The sequence below is a fragment of the Pezoporus occidentalis genome, unplaced genomic scaffold, assembly GCF_034315485.1.
Source record: "Pezoporus occidentalis ecotype Australia unplaced genomic scaffold, CSIRO_AGI_Poc_V1 ctg74, whole genome shotgun sequence".
In the NCBI taxonomy this organism is placed as follows: domain Eukaryota; kingdom Metazoa; phylum Chordata; class Aves; order Psittaciformes; family Psittacidae; genus Pezoporus; species Pezoporus occidentalis.
Genome location: NW_026916093.1, coordinates 150,846 through 172,839, shown reverse-complemented (window position 1 = coordinate 172,839; position 21,994 = coordinate 150,846). Strand labels below are relative to the sequence as shown.

Below are 21,994 nucleotides of genomic sequence, written 5' to 3'. Positions count from 1 at the left end.
ACACAGGTTCTGAGTCAGAGGTGCCTTCAGTTATTACTAACACCAAAACATCTTGCAAAGCCAAACGCTTTTCCAGTGGCCTTTAATGGCACAGACCAATCTGCCAAGTGTTCACTATCTCCAATTCAGCTATCTTGCTGCCAGCTCCTAAAGGAGAGAGGTATAAGAGAAGGAATCAAGGAGCAAGAACTAGGTCCTTTTAAACCAAAACACTATAGAATGAGGATGCATATACAGAACAAAAGATGATGGAGGAGTTCCTTTGTCATGAGGAAATACAGGGCTGTTAAAAAACATATCTGAAGGACAGCATTCTTGTCAGACTTCAGAAGGCCCTGCAGATCGTGCACTGGCACCAGTCACAGACATGTCAGCAGTGCAGCTCTGTAGTTGATTTATTAAAAAAAGAAAATAAAATAAAGCAAATATTCTGATCCCTCTCGTGCCAGTGGAAACTGTTGAAAACAACAGACCGATTTTGACACAGCTGAGATTAAAATCTCTTCTAATCTATTATCTAGATGCAGGGGCAATGACGGGAAAGAGGGCAATAAGAATCAGATCCCCTATAGTAAAATTCAGAGCTAGACCACTTACGCTAATGAAGAAAACACACCAGAAAGTTTGGGTAACTTACATTCATCAGACAGCCCTGCACCAGACTCTGGAATTTGAAATGATTCAGTGAGAGTGTCCTCAGGGACACTGATGTAAATATAGAATAACCACAATGCCTTGCTGTGGAGTCCCTCCCATTATACACTGGTTTAGCTGAAGAATTTCATTTCAGATAGGATAAAATAAAGAGTACCAAAGCTTGGAAAAGGTCAGGTCTGTGTTGCCTTTTTTCCTTTTGTAGCTCATCTGATGACATCTCTGGTTTAAGGTAACTTTCCTTGCTCAATAATACTAAGGCTTTGTTTTATTTTCAAATAGAGCAGCAAATGCTTTGATAAACAGATTGAAAGATTTTCTACTTTCACCATAATATCTTCAGGTGCTGAAATGCTCAAGTGTTTTATAACTTACTAAAGTAGTGCTGCTCAGGGAATCAATGCTAATACTCCCATGCCTTTTTAATACGAGTGAATCACAGCCCGTACTTCTTTATGTACTAAAGCAACCACACACTGGAGAGCCATTTTCCTATCTTCATCTGTTGTGGCTACTATTCTGCAAAAACAAGAGCTGCCGCCTACGAAAAAGATCAGGACTCTACCCATTTGTACACCAGAACTGATGCCCTTAACATACAAACCTACAACAACAAATAAAGCCCCATACACCTCCTAAAAAAAAAAAAACCCCAAACCTTAAACATTTGCAAGAAAACAAAAAAAGCACGAGGGACTTAATAACAACCAACTCTTTTTTTGTGCTAAGTTGTGAATGGGACTGATTAAAACCAACCTGAGAACTATCAAAATTTTCAAGCTGGCCAAGTGCACTTTGAGATTTGCAGTTTCATTAAGTGAAAACATCTCTCAAGGATGTTTGCAGGAAAATACAGAAAGCAGAGACAACCATCAGAAAACAGAGATAATTACAAAGCTCCCAATGTCCTGAGACATTTACCTTTTTGTAGCAAGCTTTACTCCAGCTTCATTACCTATTTCCTCTGATCATCAATCCTATTTGCAACTTTCAGCTGTCTCCATGATCTGTGTCAGAGACCTTTGCATCAAGGCAATACCTGGAGTGTCTCCATTCATCCAGATTTTAAAAACCAGGCTGAAACAGATCAGCATTTGTACCCTGACTGGAGAGAAACCATGCAGACTCACCGCGGCTGAAAATCTGTCCTTCGGTGTCTATATGACTCCCTCCCCTGTCCTCCTCTAAAAAAAGAAGGGTCAAAGCAAAACGCTGGCAGCCCAATGAAATCTTTGAAGAGACAGTATGGTTTCAGTTATGAGAGGATGGAAAAATGAGAACCCTGGGGAACTTTCGGGAACATTAAGCTTTATTAATCAGGAATGTATTAGCCACATACCAACATTCCCAAACAGTACGCTGAATCAGAGAAACGCCAGGGAGCAACAGAACCCATCCGGGCTGGTCGTCTGCCTTACAGCAAGTTCTAGCACACCCCGAGAGATGGTTTTTCAAGCCATTCCTTAGAAAAGAAACCTCCCCTGCGTCCACAGTACCTACAGGTTGTGCGTCCCAGTGCTATACAACAGATACAGTCAGAACATGGTTCTTAATATGTAACTTGGTAATTTTTACTGCTCATTGAACTGATTTCTTTAGGTCTTTCTCCCAGTGGATATGAAGAACAATTAATCACTGTGCTCCTGATTATAACTTTTCACTCATTGGAATATTTTTTTCATATTCTCCTTAACATACAACAAAAGCAACACTTTCAGAACCATATAATGCCGCACAGGGCTCCTACCTATCCTCTTGCCCCAGGGCCAGGGAACAATCAACCAGTTTCTGCTTTCTCAACAGTTTTACCACCAGGACAGTTTCTGCCTTGACAAACAGTTCTGACCTCTCCACATTTCCACTGGGGTTTCACAGGTAGAAATCAGGGCAGAATTTATCCCCCTGAGTTTCTGGATTACTGCCTCAGTATAGGAAGGGGAAAAGGCAAAATTAATTCTCTTTGTAAGTGGTATCACAATTCCTCAGTGACAGTCAGCCCCAAGACATTGATCTTTGTTCAAAGGAAACACACTTCCATACTCATTTCACATTTGCACTCTTCTCCAGCATAGCTTCTACAAGCCACTATCCTCTACATGAAAAAAATACCCAAACCCCAGAACAGCTTAACAAACTATTGAGGGTTTACATCTTGTCAGAGGAATAGGAACTGGGAATTTGCAAGGCTCAAAGCCCATCTTAGACGCAAATTCTAGTTAAAACAGAAAGTTACAGGAGGGAAGGGCAGATTCTGTATCCATCAGGAATCGCAAGGATTCTTGCACTGTAAAAAACATGGGGTAGGGTAGCTTGTTTGTTGCTGCAAAACTCTTCCTTCATGTAAAAGCACCACTGTGATGGACGAAGCCCTTCTCAACCCTGACGTCCTGACGCTACACATGCAGCGTGCACTCTGGGATGCCAGCTTACCATGTCACATTGACTTGGGCTCTGCCCGTTCCTTTCCTTATGCCTGCAAGCTCAATTGAACTTATGAAAATTCAAACTGTCTTCTGTCTGTTTCATACATCATCAGCAAACAATCACTAGACAAAATGAATTTGCTGTCTGCAATTTGGAGGCTACACAAATGGTTCTGCTGAATAATACAGAAAAAGGGGAAAGTTTGGTACGCAAGGTTAATTCAGCATGAGGAAAGTAGAACAGACAGAGAGAACACGAACAATAAAATACTCAACAGCGGGGAGACTGACATGAGAAATACTTCTGTAAATTGGAGTTGGCCTTGAGATCTTTGAGTGACGGAATTAAACAATGGCACAAGCGAGTTGTGAAAGATCACCCCCATGAGTGGCTGTATCTCCACCCCACATGATTTGTCTACACAATATACTTATTAATAATAACAACAATGGTTACTATTTCTCCTCTAAGAGCTTTGCAAACACAAACTCAGTAATGTTCACAGAGCTGTATCAGTTTGAACCGGATTGAGAAAGCGATCTGCTGAACAAGGCACAAGGAAGTGAAACAGCTTGTCCAATGCCACTCTAATGAGCCAGCACCTATTAAGATCAGAGCACCGGATCTCTTGCTCAATAATCAGATCGTAAGGCTGCATAAGGCTGAAACCTTGACAAACCCTTTTTTGAACAAAACTAGCCCACAGCAATGTAACTAAAACCACTGCTTTGAAAGCACATCCAGTACATCTCTTCTACAGGTTTTCATCACGTTGCATGCACAGAATCTTTTTCTTTCACACACAACACACTGTCATAGTCTCATTCCAAAATCAAGCCAATGTTGAAAGCGAGAAAAGGTAACGCCTCATGCTTGACTTAATCCTGTTTGGGGTTTGTCACAAACAGCAAAGTACTTAACCACATCCTTAAAGTTAAGTATTTGAGTAGTCCCGTGGACCTCTACTTGCCTATTAAGCTATGAAACTTCAGTATAGTGAAAATATGGCCAGGGCACCCAGCATAACAGGAATTCAGCCCACAGATATTTCCCAGCAAGAGCATGCCTGCGCTGCATTTAAAAGGCTGTGCTTTTATACAACTGCCTGTCAGATATTCACATTATGAATCTATACCTTCTTCTAATGCCATGTATCAAGTCAAGCATATTTTTATATTAGCCAAAAATCTGGCCCATCTTATATTAATCAGTTGCTTTAGGTACATCCCTACCCTAAAGCAAGTTTTTCACCTTGCATTAAAAAAAATGCAATTCAGAAAACATCCCCCAGAAAACTACAAAAGCACGGGTTGCCTTTACTTCTTGCTCTTTTGGGGTTAATACAGGAAAGCCATGCTGGGAAGTTCACTTCAATAAAGATCTTACTATTAGAAAGATCTGACTACAGCAAACTTATATAGGAAACGAAGGAAATTCTTAAAGTATACTTTCCTCTGCAAAAAAGGTACCTTATTTTTATTGTGCCAAGTTGCTAGTTACACAGACAATGTATAGCTAGAATCACATCCTTACGTTACAGCATACATGTGCATACGTAAGAGCTCTCCCGCCTTTTACTTCTGTGCTCCAGTAACAAGCTGTATGCTGAGGCTACAAAGCAAATGACACAAGAAACTCAAAGATTAGAGACTGGGAACCTTTACTTCATGGAATGGAAAAAAGAACTAGGCAGAACAGAACAGATGGGAGCCGTGATCCCACACTTCATATCCAGTTTGACCACTGATTTACTTGGACCTTGAGCAAGCCGCTCAACATCTCTGCCTTGATGTGCTTGCCACCCTTGACAAAGAAAATAAATAATATTTCCTATACACGAGTTTTACACTTGTGTATCTATTTCTCCTCCAAAGCCTAGAGTCTTTGAACTAAGAAAAGCCCATTCCAGCCAGAACCATCATCAGGCACATATACTGCTACCTGGTATTTTGCCTTAGGGCTGTCCATGCATAACTTGCTGACCATCTGGATCCTAAGAATTTAAAGAGCTTGCCTTAATTCACTTTTTACTCTGCTGCTGCACTTTGGAAAGAGAATTCCTTGCACTTTCCAACAAAAATTCTCCTGGTTGTTCACACAAAATTGGAAGACAACTTTGATAGTCTGTACTCACAGAGTCAGAAGTGTTCCCTCATTTTTCCCACAACACCTCCTTTTAAATTGCTGCTGGACCAAGCAAATCCATGAGTGTTTTCAACTCTGCTCGCCACTGCAATTGCAAGGTTAACCTCTGGTGGCCAGGGCGGCTGCTCATATTCAGGAACGATGAGCAGAAAATGCTAAATACCATTCACTGGCCACAGCCTGCAGTTAATACACAATATTTAAACAACACAATGGCATGGCCCTTGCCAGTAATGTAAAAACACAATGGAGTAGAGCCAGAATGGCACAATCTGCCTGCCTGAGTCATGCTTGGCACTCCACGCTGGAAGGGGCATGCATTAGCTGCCCACAGTGTACTGTACCCTTCAGCTAGTTTAAAATAAAATCATAAAAATACAGTTTAAGAAAGGAGGTTAATGGAGGGGGGTAAAGGGGGAGAATAACAGGGTGGGAGGAATAATCCCATGGAATAGTTAAAATATTTTAACACTGAAGTACAGAAGTACCACTTTAGAAGAAGGCTCTGGATTTCATTACAGACTGCACATTTTGAACTTAAACAAGAAAACAAACTCTGTAATATTCCATAGCTTTGTACTGTCCAACTAAACATCAATTTCTTCCCACCACTTACAAGCTCCTGTATTTTTATTCATATATTATTTCATTACCTTTAGAGGATCTGAATATACTTTATTTTCCAATTCTTTTGCATGCGTGTTGGTCAGCCACTGAAGTTCCAAATCTTAATTATTGTCTCAAATATATTCAATAAACAGATTCTAAATAAGGGTAGACCAGACTGATGTACAATCAGCATTTATGGAATAACTACGCTTTCAGAAAGAGACTCTTTTCTTGCTGAAAGACGCATGACATTGACGGTTTTGTTGTGTCACAGCGCAGATGAATTAGGCATTGCTGCTTTCATCTACACCTTAGAGCAGCTGAAATCCCCTGTGATGTCATCAGAAAGTTGTTAGGCTTTTTCGTGTATAAAGGAGAAGAATTTGTTATGAAAACATGAAAAGAGAATAAACTGTATTTTACGCTATGAAGAATCTTCTGCTTCCTGTTATTTCTGCACCAAAGTGCAGAAATCCTAACTGACAAAGCGATGGGTACTGTAAGTCAACAAATGCAGAGATGCACACTATTCCTAGTAATATTCAAAACAAAGCAGAAAAGAATGATCTATTCATGGGCCTGAAACTAAAAATCTGCAAGATGTAAGCTGAGTTTTAATTTTTAACTAAAACATCCTTTGAACTTCTAAATCCCATTCAAGGGGACTCTGACCTTTATCCAAGAGCAGCTACTGTGCTAACACTTTGGATGCATATAGAGGAAAAATAAGGACAAAAGGTACCGGAAAAGCTTTTACTTACAGGAATGCAGTGCGGCTTAATCTTTTTGTTTTTAAGGTGCAGTGATTTCAGCATCTACAATGTAACTTCAGGCAGTCTGAAAAGAAACAGGTTAAAATCTCTTTCAGTTATAATTGCTATTTCAGATTTAATTAAAAATTAAACTTTCATAATGTTTCACCATCCAAAGCAATGCATTATCAGTCAAGCGTAGCCTCTTTTTTTTTTCCCTTCTTGTTAAAAGAAGCTCTTCCCAGAGTAGTTTGCAATGAAAGAAGAAGGGGAAAAAGGCAATTCAGAGTAGCAAAATATATTTCTTCAGCAGAAGATATCTGAATAACTTGGAAAGAAGCCTTCTGCCACTTAATTTTAACAATCAACCTTATACTAATTAAAAAAAAAGAAGCAGCATCACAGTTAAAGAAGACAGAAAAACACCATCGCACACCACCGATTGTGAGGGGGGAAAAACGTTCATTTCAGCAAAACAAGGACATTGCTAGGACCAGAACATACGCACCAAAAGGGAAAATATGGTTTTACATAATGCCAGCCAACAACATATTTTTAATAGTCGTTGTAGCACGTTCAGAGTGTTGCATGGAGGAACACAGAAAAACAAGTTCAAAAAGAGGGAAGCGGGGTTTAGAGTGTACAAGGCAAAAGGCTCCCTGCACCCTTTGTTAAGGGATACGAAACAGCTACTCTGTAAAACTGAAAGGTTTCTTATCTTGTAAAATAAACATCTTTCTACTGTACAAAACAGATGATTAAGAAGTGGTGGCTGTAGACAAAGCATTTGAATAGATGCAAAAGAAAGTATCTTACACTATTTTATTTTTTCTAAAATGCAGTTGGAATGACAATAAAACTCCAGGGGTTGCAACATAAATATGACTTCAAATGTTAAACTGGAGTTAAAAACCTGTGATTTTAATTATAGCTAATTATAAAGGCTCCAAAACCAGGAGAAAAGAGAAAAACAAAAAAATATTAATAATAAATTAAAACAATATTGCAATAAGTTGTCAGGATTTGGCCTCATAATAACGAGCCATACAGCAGTACACACAGACACATACAATGTACCAATGATTCATTAAAGGAACAAATCAAAACTTGCTTAAATTTTACTTTAAAAGGTGACGGCAGAACTTGCCTAATTTACCCCATTCAAAGCCAAAGCTATTCTCTTCACCAGCAGCAAACTATCAGATCTGCAAATAAATCCTGGATGTGAACTGATTTTTGAATGTCTCACAGGCTGGGGGCAATTCCTAAGTGAAATTTGTTATCTGATCTCCCACAAGTAAAAATCCAGTTCTTCAGACTCCAGTGTTACAGAAGCCTTCCCAATCAGTCCCTACAGATACTGAAAACAAAATGCACTGTATCAGGCAATAGCTATACTGTCACACAAACATGTTTCAAGCACACATGTATACCACAAACAGGAACAAGCTCAGGAACTTGTTTTTAGGTCTAACTTTTCCCACTCTGTCAAGCGAAGGCAAAGCAGAGAGAACAGAAGTGAACAGCACAGCAAGAATTAGCAAATCTCACACAGAACCACTTCTTGGATATCTGAATGAAGGAACAAGAGCACAGGCACTGGGATGATGCCACCACATGATAACCTTTACAGGCTTGGAAGAATTTTTTCTTGAAAGAACCATTTGAGAAACTTGTTTCTTGTCCTTTAGGCAATCTTCCAACCAAGTAACTTTCTCCTGATTAGCATCTAGTAAGATAGACAGAAGAAAAGTGCAGAAATCCAGGCAAAAAACATGGAAAGTCCATCAGAAATAGGCAACAGCACAACTGCCAGATAAGCGACAACAGCTTCAGCCTCTGAACTTCCATTTCTTTCCCTTCCCAAATTTATCCCTGGTCTAACATCTTCAGGACTGTAATGCTGGCTTGCTGGCAGGGAAGGAGAGGGGCAGCGGTATTTGCAATCCAAAGCTATTTCTTTTAATGAATGCAATGAAAAACTGACCTCAACTGAGAAAACAAAGAGCATTCACTGAGGGTGAAATGTATCCCTGTATAGAGAGCCAGCATACAGACTGCACCACTGAAGCCCTATTCCAATGACCTAAATAGGAATAAATTGGTGCATGGACTTCATCACAGTGAGTTTTGACCAAAAGCCCCATTTTTCTGTAGAGAATGAAGAAGCATTTAGCCCTCTCCTAGAGCTAATTTTGTGTCCTCCATTTCCTAGCACTTGTACCCTCAAAGCACAAAGGCACAGCACCCCTTTCCCATGCAGGGCACCATCCTGACAACTGCTCTTGAGTGTATTTTCCTGGTAGTTTTAGCCTGTAGTCCTTCCTGCTTTGTGTGCATTCTTTTGATTGGAAAGGAAAAGGAAGAAATGCAACATCTAGGTTACTCTGCAAGTTAAACACCAGGGCATAGTGCCTGCAGATAAAGCTGTCCCTCTCCTCAAGGAAGTGAACTGGCACATGCTACTACCCAGCCATTAAAAGAAATGAACTCTGAGAAAGAGCTCACTGTGAGAGCGTATTCACTGCCATGTTGAAAAGCTTCAATTAAAGATTTCTAGTTAACAGAACACATGACATAAAACATACACAGCCAGAGCATCTTAAAGACCTATTTTAGGTACAAGCTGGAGTTAAACCCAGAGAAAAACCTATAGAAAACCTCATTAAACTCATAATACCAATTGTTATCACTTTGGCAGTACCTTCTTCCTTTCACAAACTGAGAAACCCATGAAGATGAAATTATTTAGACAGGAATGTACAAGGGAGAGGTAGAAATAGGGCAGGAGGCCCGCATTCCTGTGCACAGGTGAGCACTTAGCACTGTAAGGCATGAGACCGTTGTCAGAAAAGTGCCTTAATCCCCTTGTGGAAGGCAAGAGACATGGCTTGAGAACAGACAATGAACTTCTGCTTGAGAGGCCCAAGGGCTGGAATTGCAGGAATGAGGAGTATGGCAGGTCAGGAATGAGGTACCTAAGTAGAGTGTTGACAGGAGAGCAAGTGTTAGCTCTCAGCAAAGGCTTTAAAAACAAGTGGCTGATGGTAAACATGTTTCACTTCGTTTTCTCATTATTCTTATGCGCCATAAAGTTTATGCAAAGCCTGAAACCTGTGAGACCAAAGCTACCAACTGCACAAGAACCAAAGTTCATTAGCAATATTCCATGACTCGTATGGCACCTCACTCTACTGTGCCTGACTCATGCTTATGGTCTAGTCCCCACTTTGATCAGAATCACAATCATTCCATCAAAAAAATTAAAGAGAAGAAAAAAAGTATCATTTGTTATCAGAAAACTTTCAGAAGATGTCAGCCTTCTGCAACGTCCTGGCAATACGGAAGTTTGGTATCTATGACGGTTTGATTTTCCTTGAATACCTGAAGTCAGCTGGAGCAGGTTAATGAGAATCACATACAGTTGATTAGTTACAAGGACAGGGAAGGCTGGGAGATAATACAGCACAACACTTACTGATACCTCCTGAATTTTCTACATAGAATTTACATCATTGGTCAATTGATCCTTTTCAAAGTACTTGCTCATATTACTGCTCTCACTTCTGGAAGAGCAAATCAATGATGAAGCAACTGCCAGAGATAACCATTCACAGAAAGCAGAAAACTGATGTTCCTACTCGGAAAAAAAATAGCCATTGATAATATTAAGGAAGCCCATTACTTTCAAGAGAATTTTCAAATAAGCTCAGTTAAGAGACCTCATTCCAGAATCCAAATAATGACTTAGGATATGGGCCAGATTACTTTCTGGCATCTTAGGTTTGAAAACATAAGCAGGGCCACAGATTAATTGCGTCACAGAAATCAGAGAGGGAGGTTGATGCTGTACAGGCTCTTCATCTAACAACAAATAAGCAAACTTTGAAACTGGAACCGGTATAGACACACCAGCACAATGCTCCATCTAGGCTTATCGGTAATGCAAAAGATAAATCTTAGTAACATAGATACAGCATTACACTACTATTGCTTTTTCACGGTCAATGCACTTCAGCTGGTATTATTTCACTATAAACAGGTTTGTTTTGTCACTATTCTCTAGTCTTGAGGGGGCAGAATCAAAAAGCAAAGGGAGGGGGAGAAGGGACTTATGCCTGTGCTTAAAGAATCCTCCCAAAAGGAATGTTTTCCTGAATTGGAGCCCTTTGTACGCTTTCAAAAGTCCACAGGAGTTTTGATCATTTCCAATTCTATCTTTGAACTCATGGCCATTTGTGTGGTGTAACAGTGTTGAACTTGGCCTTCTCCTAACCTTAAGACAGTAGCTCAAACCTGGGTCACAGGGCAGCGGATGGGCGAAAGCTGTTTTTTCATGATTTAATAGAACAGGAGCAGAGGATAACCTACAGCACTGTGCTGGGATCGAGGGTTCCTGACACTGCAGGAACAGACAACAGGAGACCAAAGGTTTCTTTGTGAAAATGGTAAATCTCCATCTGTTACTAGTTCACTGCAAAGCTGGGTGCCCACAGAGATTTCATCTTCCGTATGACATTCATCTTTTGAGTCACTTTCTCAGTGAAGACTGTATCCATTACAAATTTTAATTTTCAAACTGTGGCTGTTTCAGCTAGAAAAGCATTTTAATCAAGAAAAAGGTGTATTTTTGGCTACTTTTCACACACCTCCTACACCCCCCAATAGTGTTTGAACTATTTTCGTTCAAGTATGAAAAATACTGCCTTTGGGCAAAGACTAACACTCCTTGAAATTTGGTTTTCAGAAAGTTAGAGACACTCAATGAAGCCATGATGCATAATCCACACTAATGGTCACTTTGCAACCGGCACTGGATACAATTTCACCACAAGGGCCCTCATACCTGCTAAATGTGTTGGGTCTCTTAATAGCACAGTCCACCCCTCTCATTTATTCCTACTGCTAACAGAGTAAGCAACAAGCACTTGAGGAGCCCAGCTGTGAAAGCACATTAGAAGCTGAACTTCTCAGCCTGCTGAAGAGTTAGTCCCTTTACAACCACAATTAAGACCTGACCTGGACTCCTAAAGTGCAGTCTAACCGGTAGTTCTGCTATAGCCAGGTGGGACCCAGCATCCTTCTAAATACCTCTTGAAGCTTTCCTCCTACGCGGGGGCAATGATGGTAATCAAGTTGGCTGCTGAAAACCATGATATTCCCTATTCCAACTGTTTTCTTGTACAAGCTGTCCCTAGATCCTGTTTATGTTCCCAAGGAACAGGAACAGTGACAGCATGCAGCTTTCACGAGGCCTTGCCCAAACAATTCTTTCTCTAAAGATCCAGGGTTTTTGTGAAGCAGCTCTGAAGCCGATATTCTCTGAGCATCTCTTGGAATACAGCTTGAGGACTTTGCTTATGTGCCCTTTACAAGTTATTGTAGCATATAAGCTTCTCCCGCTTCTTTTCAAGGTTCATAATGCTTTGATCTTCACAGCCTCACTGCTCCTGTTGAATGGTATCATCTCCCATGGCTCAAATTATCTTTAGCGCAAAAAATGATAATAACTGTTAAGAAGCAGGCTCTATCATATAATAACAGCAGAACCTTCACATTTATTCTGGTTTAACACAGAAACGTGCAACAATAAATGTTTCATTGTGATGGGTATTTCAGTGTAGTGACAAACTGGGCGGATAAAGGAAACGTGGCGGATATAATTTGTTTGGATTATAGCAAGGCCTTTGACACAGTACCACACAGGAAGCTCATAGAGAGACTAGAGAATTATGGTCTGGGTAATACTACAATAAGGTGGATAAAAACTGTCTGACAAATAGGAAGCAATGTGTTATTAATCAAAGGTATTAGAAACAGAAAGAAGAATCTACTCTGATACAGAGTAATAGGTGCTAGGATTATTATTATAAAAAAGGTTCATTAAGGATGAGAAAAAGAAGGTAAATATTGACAGCATCGAAAACTGATGAATCAGAAATAAGAAATGTACCAAATGTGAAAGGAATCAAAATTATAAGAGCCAAATAATGAAGATGTGCATAAGCCAGAATAATGTGGCATTTAACATATCTTAAACTGTGTAAAACATTATTGAAAAGCGGTACAGGTTTTGGTTCTGAGCTCAGGTGGTTTTCACTGTACAACTCCATCACATTATTCTTCACCAGTATGGTCTAGTTGTAAAACAGGCTGCCTTGCAAAGCAAACAAAAAGTTCCAGCCACTGTTGTCAGTGAAGATCATAGAATCATAGAATGGTTATGGTTGGAAGGGACCTTAAAGTTCACCCGGTTCCAACCCCCTGCCATGGGCAGGGACACGTTCCACTAGACCAGGTTGCTCCAAGCCCCTTCCAACCTGGCCTTGAACACTGCCAGGGATGGGGCAGCCACAGCTTCTCTGGGCACCCTGTGCCAGCACCTCAGCACCCTCACAGGGAAGAATTTTTTCCTAAAGTATAAGCTAAATCTCCCCACTGGCAGCTTAAACTCACACCCATTTGTCCTGTCACTACAGGCCCTTGTAAAGAGTCCCTCTCCAGATTTCTTGTAGGTCCCCTTTAGGTGTTGGAAGACTGCAATAAAGTCTTCCCTGAGCCTTCTCCAGACTGGAAAAAAACAACTCAAGATAACCCGGCTTCTCTTAGAGTAAGGATATTAGTTCCAAGGGTTAAAATATACACGATATATGTATGACTAAAAAGTAATGGCGCATAATGTCCTTAAATACAACCCACCCACAGCTTCTTTGGAAATGGGGTCCTCCTTTCACTGTAGTCCTGAATATCCACTGCCCTGCACAGTGAATATTAAAGATTTTTCATTGCTGATTTCTGGTACAGGATATGACAATGAGTTATACTCACAGAGACAGTGTATACATGTAATATTTGCAGGCTAATGGGTATTCCCTCTCCACTCCGTTCCCAGATCTGTCCCAAAGAAGTTCAGTTTGCTCCTCATCTATGAAAGTGCAAGATCCTGATTGAAAGGCAACAGAGTGAGGTGAAATGAAAAACTACATGGCAATGAGCATACATTTTATGGGACATATGGCAGAGAAGATCGAAGTAATAAATCTTTATTTTGATTTCTAAAGATCCCTGAGTGTTGAGCAATTAAACATGGCAGTTACACAGATCTGGGATAAAATCAGCAGTATCAGCAAGAGATGAAGTTCACAATATCCTGCCTCTTTCTCTCTTAACTAATGCAGGAACTTTCCTCTTCGTTGTACGAAGTACACCCCCGCCCCCCCCCCCAAGCACCACAGCCTCAGCTTACTTCTGCTGCCCTAAGAATGAAAACAAAATAAATCCTATTGTCCTCTTTCTTGAGACACCAAAAGAAAACTGAGTCTGTAAAGTCCTCAGGTTTCCTCCTTCCCTCTGCCTGCACTGTGAAAATCCTTGTCCACATGAGAAGCTTCCATTCCCCCTCCTCTGCTGCAGAGAGAGAAGGGATTAAGATGAAGGTGTGACACTCGTCTCACAGGAGAAAACAACAAGGAGGGAAGTGGTATTGGGGCTTCTGAGGCCCTAGAATACATTAGACAGACAGGACGTCCATCACTGTTCTGCTGCCTTGAGCAGCCACCTACTCTGTCCACATAAGGTAGTTTCCAAAAGGGCCTTTTGCCTACTTCCTTTGGAAGTTATCTCTGCAGGGCTACCAAGGAACTTGGGATTTTGACGTGTTAAGGTGGGACATGCTACCCTTTAATATGAAGTACAGTAATAGAAAGTAAAGTTAGGCCTACAGGCTAAGTTTGGACTTCATGTAAGCAGGAATCAGGATTCTTCCAGCTTATGCACAGACTGAGTTTATCCCACCATGTGCAGAAGGACAAATCAATGCACTCTTTTACTCAGGCACATTATTTATTCTTTTGCCATTAACCTAAAGTCAAGAACCAGCTTCATCTTGCACAATGTTATACACAAACCATGCCCAGAAGTTCCACATTATTTCAGTTTATGTAACTGCCATATTAAGCTCAAAGACCAAGAAGGATACTGAACAATAGCTTATTGTAAAGGCTCTTCAGATTCAGTATTACAGGAAAATGCTACCAAATACCCCAAAATCCATTCATCTCAAATCTCTGGAAGTTGAATACCAGATGACTTTAAGACCTTTGGACTGTATTGTAAATCTGCTGCTTAAATATTTAATGTAACACCAATGTGAGTTCTCAAATATTTCCCAGTAAAGTCAATATATAATTCTTGTTTAATTAGACATCATCATACAATAACTAAAATTCAGACCAAGCTGGAACTATACAAAAGCTCAGAGAAGTTCAGTTATTGCATTAAGATTTGGGAAAGCTCTACTGTAATTCCCTACACCCCCTGGAAACAATACAGAAAAAGAGAATATATCAGCAGTGATTTGAACTGATTATGTTGTCAGAACAGGAAATACTATTTTGGGGGGGGGGGGGGGGGGGGGGGGGGATAAAAAAATGAGAAAACAATCTTCCATTTACTTTCAGTATTAGTAAAAACAAGAAGAAGGTTTCTAGACTGCCAGCCACATCCTGCAAAATCCAGCTAATAAAGAAAGAGCATAATTGCTAGATAAGTTTAAAATGGATTTTTAGAAAGAATGGCTACTGTTGCTGGAGGCAAAGTGCATCTAAATATGTTGCAGGACTGGATTCAGAGACCTCAGCATCCTGCCAGCCTGGTCCAATACAAATTACGTTTGTAGTTATTCCAGGGACCTTGACCTATAGAGTGGACACACTTAAATCTATGGAGTATTTATCTCCATTTCAAATATCCAAGGTGAGGCGTACATGAAGATACGAGCTCAGGCTAGTAGGGCTTCTGCAACAACTGAATTGTTCAAACTGCCAAGACTCTATTTCACTCTGGCTCCATTTGCACTACAAAAACCAAAACACCCCTAAATATACAATAAAATATTATTGTTAGAAAAGTACGGTTGGGGATTCAACCTGTTCCATAGTCTATGTTTAAATCAAACGGATGAGATCAAAGGCACCCCTCTGGTGGTCATCTAAACTACAGAGTTGAAATCGGTATATGGTTTTTTAGTAATTAGAAAAAAATATTCTAACAAAAAACTGTACAGCAAAATACAAAATTAAGTTCCATCACATTGACACTAATACTGGGCAAAGGGGCTACAAGATCACGTGCTAATTAGGATCCAGGTAAAGAAGAAGATAAGTTCAGATATGCAATTGGTAACTAGATTTCTAATGAAATAACAACTTCAATCTTTTTCACGTCTTTTCCAAAATACCAGAAGTGATTAGAACACATTATGGACCAGTCACTTGCCAAGTTTCATGTTTGAAACCAAAGCTGTTTTAAAATTTCCTGAACAACAAAAAAGCATTTAAAAACTGGTAACATTCAGCCATGGTGATATAAGCAAATACCAGCCAATCTGAAACTTGGAACATTCTTGAGCTAATGCCTTTGTGTTGCCGCTGAGCCCAGAAAAATATTTCGGGCCCAATTGCTAAGACAGTGAAAATAATATTCACAAATAAAAAGAGGATCATTTACATATTATACAACTTTTTATTTCTTCAATATACCGCAATGGAATTAAAAGCAGAGATCATTCAAGACTTTGTGTCATCATAAGTGAGATGCATCTGCATTTACCAAAGATGAACCTGCCTGCAATTTGCATGGAAGACCTAAAACCCTTTTCTCCTCTGCAACTCCCCCAGAAAGAGCTCAGCACTCTTTTCATATGCTCTCTACACATAACTATACAAGCAAGCGGGTCTATCATGTAGGAGCTGCTTGGTTTCTTTTCATACGCTGAGGAGCTCTTTGAAATAATGCAGACCAGCACCATCTCATTCACTTCCCTCCCAATATTAAGGTAAGCATAAGGAATAACATTTGAACCTGTATCTTACAAAAGGTACTTACAAAATACATTACCAGGAAACAAAACACCAACTGCTATTCTACTCTGCTGCTACCTTTTCCAAGATTGCTGTCTGTTTACTCAAATGTGTGTAAGCAGAAAAGAGAACTATGGTAAGAAGCCAAACTTCGGGGCCATAGTTTACAAGACCAAGAGTCTAGGACTTACCTATAAGTTCTCATTATGCATCTGCACGTACTGATAGAGCCTATTACATAAGATACTGTATTATTCAGTGTCGACTGAATGGAGATATGTTTTTTAATTACATGCAGTCAAATGTCCCTATAATCAGTTGATACAATAATGGGGCAGAAAGTCCATATATATAAATACTTTCCTCCTTGAATCTCAGAATTATTTAGAAATATGCTTTCTTTTCCATTAGGAGATACAGTGATGCCAACAACAGCTACGTTACACCCCCAGCAGATCCAGAGATGCTGGAGCAGAACTGAGAAGTCCAGCCACCAGACCCTCTGCTGCAAGCATGTGACCCAAGACTCTCCCTAATGCGTTTATCTCTTTTAGCTTAAGTTTTAGCTCTTTAACAATAGCTATGATGTTAATGGCTTTTCATTTCCTAACTGTGACTGAACCTCATATTTGAGCAAAAGAGGAACTTCCCATCTCCTCTATAACTCAAACCAGACCAGAACTTTAATGTAGTCAGGGTTCTCCTTTCTGTCCTCACTGACTGGAAGTCTGCATTAATAAAGAATAACCAGTACACCAGGGCCCTGGTGTTCACAAAGAACATCTCTCTACTGTATTTAAAAATGTAATTGCACTGCGGCATTGCAGAGAAAAGTTGGGGGTTTATTTAATTCAAAGCCACATAAAGTCCAAAAGAAGAAAGTCCTACACAGTAAATGTGTACAGAACTATTTCCTACTTCTGCAGGATACAGAAAATCCCACTGCGTTAAGATGGTACCAAGGTCACTTCAGCATATTAGCCTGTTAAATCTACATTCCTTCATTATTCTTAAAATACTAACAAAATGTTCCAGGCCATTGCGTATTTGTAGGACGTCTGAATAATCATGTCCTCCCACCATTTCTCTTAAAGCAGCATGACTGTCCACGTACCACTGATGAGGCTCTTACATTGTTAAACAGCATTTTAAAGAAACAAAATTAAAAAATAATTAAAAAAAACATACAACCCAACAAACAAACAAAAACCAAAACCAACCAAACAAAAAAGACAGAACAACCCCCCCAAAAAAAACAAATCCCAAAAGCTAGAAATACACTCAACATTTAACTTTGTACTGGAAGCAACTACAGTTAGTTCTCTAATAGAAAACTACACAATTCCAATCTGGAGGGGAGAGAAGCCTCTCAGCTATGAACAAGAGGAGGATTGTTTCAGATTTCCTAAGATATGTCCCACATTAAGACGTGTCCATACCAGGAAAAAATTAAGAACCCTATCTTTAAATTCCCACAAGTACAGTTCCAATTAGGAAGAGTTCTTAGCTTTGAGCTATCACCGTGCTAAAAATAGAGATGTTCAGGAAACACATTACACTCGACAGTGATTTCACATACAATCTGTAAACACGTTGCCCTTTTAGGTAAAATGGCAATTGTTTGAAAGCCAGAAGCCAGAAATATTAAAGAGGAAGGGATCTGTAAAGAGACCTTGCAACCCTAAAAATTCAAACCTGTGTCTTTTTTATGTTTCTGAAAAAAAAGAGACTGAAAGGACTAAGTACAGGAGGGATGGAGGAGAAAGGAGAGTGAAAAACTTCCACAGTTTTGCTTTGATAGTTTTTGTTTATGCACACATACATACAAATATATATGGTTCTATGATATAAAACAAATGCACGTGCTCTTTTCTTTTCATAACCTTCTATGTTTTTCTGAGGGACTTATACCAATCCCAAATTTTGTCTGTTTTATGACACTTTCATGTTTTCATTCTATGAGGTTCAGCCTATGAAACAACCTAAAATTCACACAGTTCAGATTGTACATACAATAAAGTCATAGTTTCTTTTACTGAACGCTGGTTTGTGTTTTTTTCTCAGGATTTCTTATCTTTCTTTTCTGTTGTACTTTCCCTTTGCGCTTTGAATGGTACCATGCTATTTTCCTGAAAGGTACGGTGGACAGCTTCTGGGTTGGTAAGTGCCGAACACTGGATGATCATATTTAAAGTTGGAGCTATTAAGCAGGAAAATCATTTTTATTGTTCCAGATATTCAAAATACTGTTTGTTATATTGCCTAATGCAAGTTCTTAAGCAATACTTGGAAAACAATATGTATCTTGCTAAAAGAACCAACAGAATTTTCAAGATATAACTGATACTGTGTGCAATCTCGTGTAAGGATTTCAAGAAGTCCTCTACTAAAGAAAAAGAATTTCTGTCATTTTCATCACTTGAAGGAAAGAAACACAGGCAGATAAGCCTGCCTGGACAAGAATTTTGAAGAGAATGATAATCTGTTCCTTCTTTTCTGATCCCACTGACCTCTCTCAAAAGGAGATTAAAATGCAAAGATCCGAAGCTTGTATCTATCCAAGAATTAAATGAATGCTATTTTCAGTGAAAGTCCTACAGATAACTCTGTTAGTATCACTCATCCTAAAATATCAATGATATTAGTGGAAGATTAAAAGCCAAAATGATTCACTTAATTTTATTGCTTTCCTTCACCCTTGGCTGTAGCCATGCAGTGTATCAACACTGCAGATCCCTTCTTGCAAACAACTAGCATGGCTCTTCATAATGACATGCCATGTCGGGTTAGACACTGAGAGCCAAAACAACAGTCCTTTCTGCTTGGCCTAAACAAAGTGCAGGATCATCAGAAACAGGATCCTCCCTTCCAAACTACAACACCCATAGTTTTTAACCACCTCCTTATAGTCAGGACTTCATTCCATATTTAATGAATACACTGACACCGTGTAAAAGCAGCGACACAGGAACCACATAGTGATGAACTCATCTGTAACACCACCACCACCCCTGGCCCTGTTTACAGAGATGCCCAGAAGCAGCCTTCTATTTTTCTCCACTATAGATATAAGGGCTATGTAGCTCAAGACTTCACACCTCATTTGTAGAGGCAACCTGATGTGGCCTTTGTCATAGTTTCCCATCATCTTTGACAAGTAGGGGAAGTTGGCCCTCTGTTAGTAACTGTTGGTAAAAATAAAGCAAGGACCCAAGTTTAAAAAAACAAATATTACTATAATTTGGCACAGTCTAATGTAACTTCTGACTGATGATCCCTGAGATTTCTTTCATTATGCCTGCTGGCTGATATTCACTGAAGACCCCCCACAGAATAGAAGGCTGAGATCGGAGAGTGTAGAAAGCCAGATGTGGCAGTAGTAGCTGTAGAAAATCTGGTAGTGTCACAGACCCCTGTAGAGGAACCAGCTTCATCTCAACTTTCCATACCGCAGAACAAACAAGCCCCAAACAACAAAAGAGAGAAACCCAGCACAGAACACCCTCTCCCTTTTATGAAGTGCTGCAACAGATTCTGAAAACACCGTTTCATTACACAATCAAGAAACATGACATTTACGACATATCAAATGGTCAGCCCTCATACCCGACAGACAGCTCAAACTCTGTGCACATGAAGCAATCAAAGTTCAAGGATCCCAGGGACAGCAAGCTCAGTTAACCAAAACCATTTTGGGTTCCTGGAGGTCACAGAATAAACAACGAAAAGCCAAGAACAGTAAGGCATCTTCTGTGCAGAGCTGTACCTGTTATTCTCACTGTCCTTCCAACCTAAGGAACATCGCAGAAGATTCCCGCACCACCAGAGAGAAATCCAATGAATTCTGTGAAAGACTGACCCAAGCAGAAAGTAACTTCTTTTGGAAAAGCCATGGTGTAGCTAAAGCAGAGGTTGCTGCACACCTCAGTATGCTAGGTTGGATATTTGCTTGCCTTGAACCCAAACACAAGTACACTGCAATCAGTCACTGGCATGAGTATATAATAATTTGCAAAACCATAATACTGACAGCATAACTGGACAAAATACATACACATTTTGTAATACAGCTAAGCATCACTATGTAAATAAATTATAATAAAGGGGCAAATGGATACTTACTGGTGCAGAAAAGGGGTACAGGAAAACATGTGAGAAGTAGTGTACTTATGAAAAAGGACACAGAATAGTCAGATTCTGCTGAAACCAGAATAATCCTGAAGATTAAGATGGAAGAACGTCTGGTAGACCGAGTGCTTGTCTTAAAACTAAGATAATGTTGGGAACAGAGGAGATTATCCACTTTTCTTTTTTTTTGGCGAGGGCAGGGGGGAAAGAGGAATGCAAAGCATAAAAACCTCAAAGTGTAAACCAAAAAATGAGGAATAAAGGCAGCCCTTCCCTCATGAAAAGGCTCCTGAGTGATGAGCTTAACCTTGGAAACTAAGACCAACCTGGGACCATAGGACAACCACAAGGCATTAACTCCATGGTACTGGATGCTGATACCCAGCTTCCCACTGCACGGCTCACATGACATACCATATGATCAGTTAAGAAAAGCAGGGGGGGATTGGCTTTAGCCTATGTTAAAGATGAAAGAAGTGAAAAAGCAGCCTTGATGTTTTACTTTTCAGAGGTTTGCCAATGCATGACCAATGTATGTAGTCTGTTTCTCCTATGATAAGTTTCAGTTGACAATAAATCATAGATTTAAATCATAAACTTAAATAGATTTAAATCATAACACTTAAATCATAAAGTGTTAAACAAATCTCTCCCAATTTCTGGGTGATTTTTTATTAATGATAAGCTAATATTCACGTAAACCTCTCAAACCCATATATGCTTTTAGGTCTCCTATCATCAGGCTGCACAGTCCATATCCAAACTGTCCTCAATTCAGAGGAACATTTTCACCTGCATTATTCATTCAGGAGAACCTGCTCAAACCTTTCAGTACGAATCATCATCAAGACATATGTCAGCGTATCTTAAGAAAATACTGACAGCCTGTTTACCATTACCTTCCATCTTCTCAGTATTTGATTATAAAGACCAGTGAGATCCTCCACCAGGAATCTGAAAATGGCCCTCATCCCACATGGGGATGGATTTAACCAGTTGGTAGTTTCTTACTGCATAAAGAGATAAGTGGTTTGCAAAGGTTATAGAGAAAATAATTGGTTAAACCTGGAATAACTAAGGATTTCCTATCTCTGGATACCAGCTTTTTCTCTTTGTTTCCTTAAGGCTACAATTGTGCTGTAACACATCAACTCCCTAAATACTCTTTTAATTTACCAATTTCAACCAAATTTGCTAGATGGGTATGACTCTGAGTGTAAAAGCTGAATCCTATAACCATCGTAAGAGACAGGGATAGAAACACACTAGTAATTCCTGCCAGACAGAACCAACAACACAAGTTAAGCACTGCAGAACTGGATTTATAAGCATCTCAGAAAATACTTCAGTGAGAGATCACACCTTCTTAGGCAGGCAGTCAATCAACCATAATGCTAATCCATAGAAAATCTAAATTCATGA

The 21,994-nt window shown here is 39.7% G+C and overlaps 1 protein-coding gene across 14 annotated transcripts in view; it reads right to left on the bottom strand.

Moving 5' to 3' along the window:
• Positions 1–21,994, bottom strand: part of ZBTB20 (zinc finger and BTB domain containing 20) — a 481,207-nt gene that overhangs the window by 336,610 nt on the left and 122,603 nt on the right. For all 14 annotated transcript variants that reach the window (XR_009961441.1, XM_062602027.1, XM_062602023.1 and 11 more), the window contains one exon: positions 6,594–6,669. The gene's annotated coding sequence lies outside the window, so the exon portion shown is untranslated. The remainder of the gene's footprint in view (positions 1–6,593; positions 6,670–21,994) is intronic.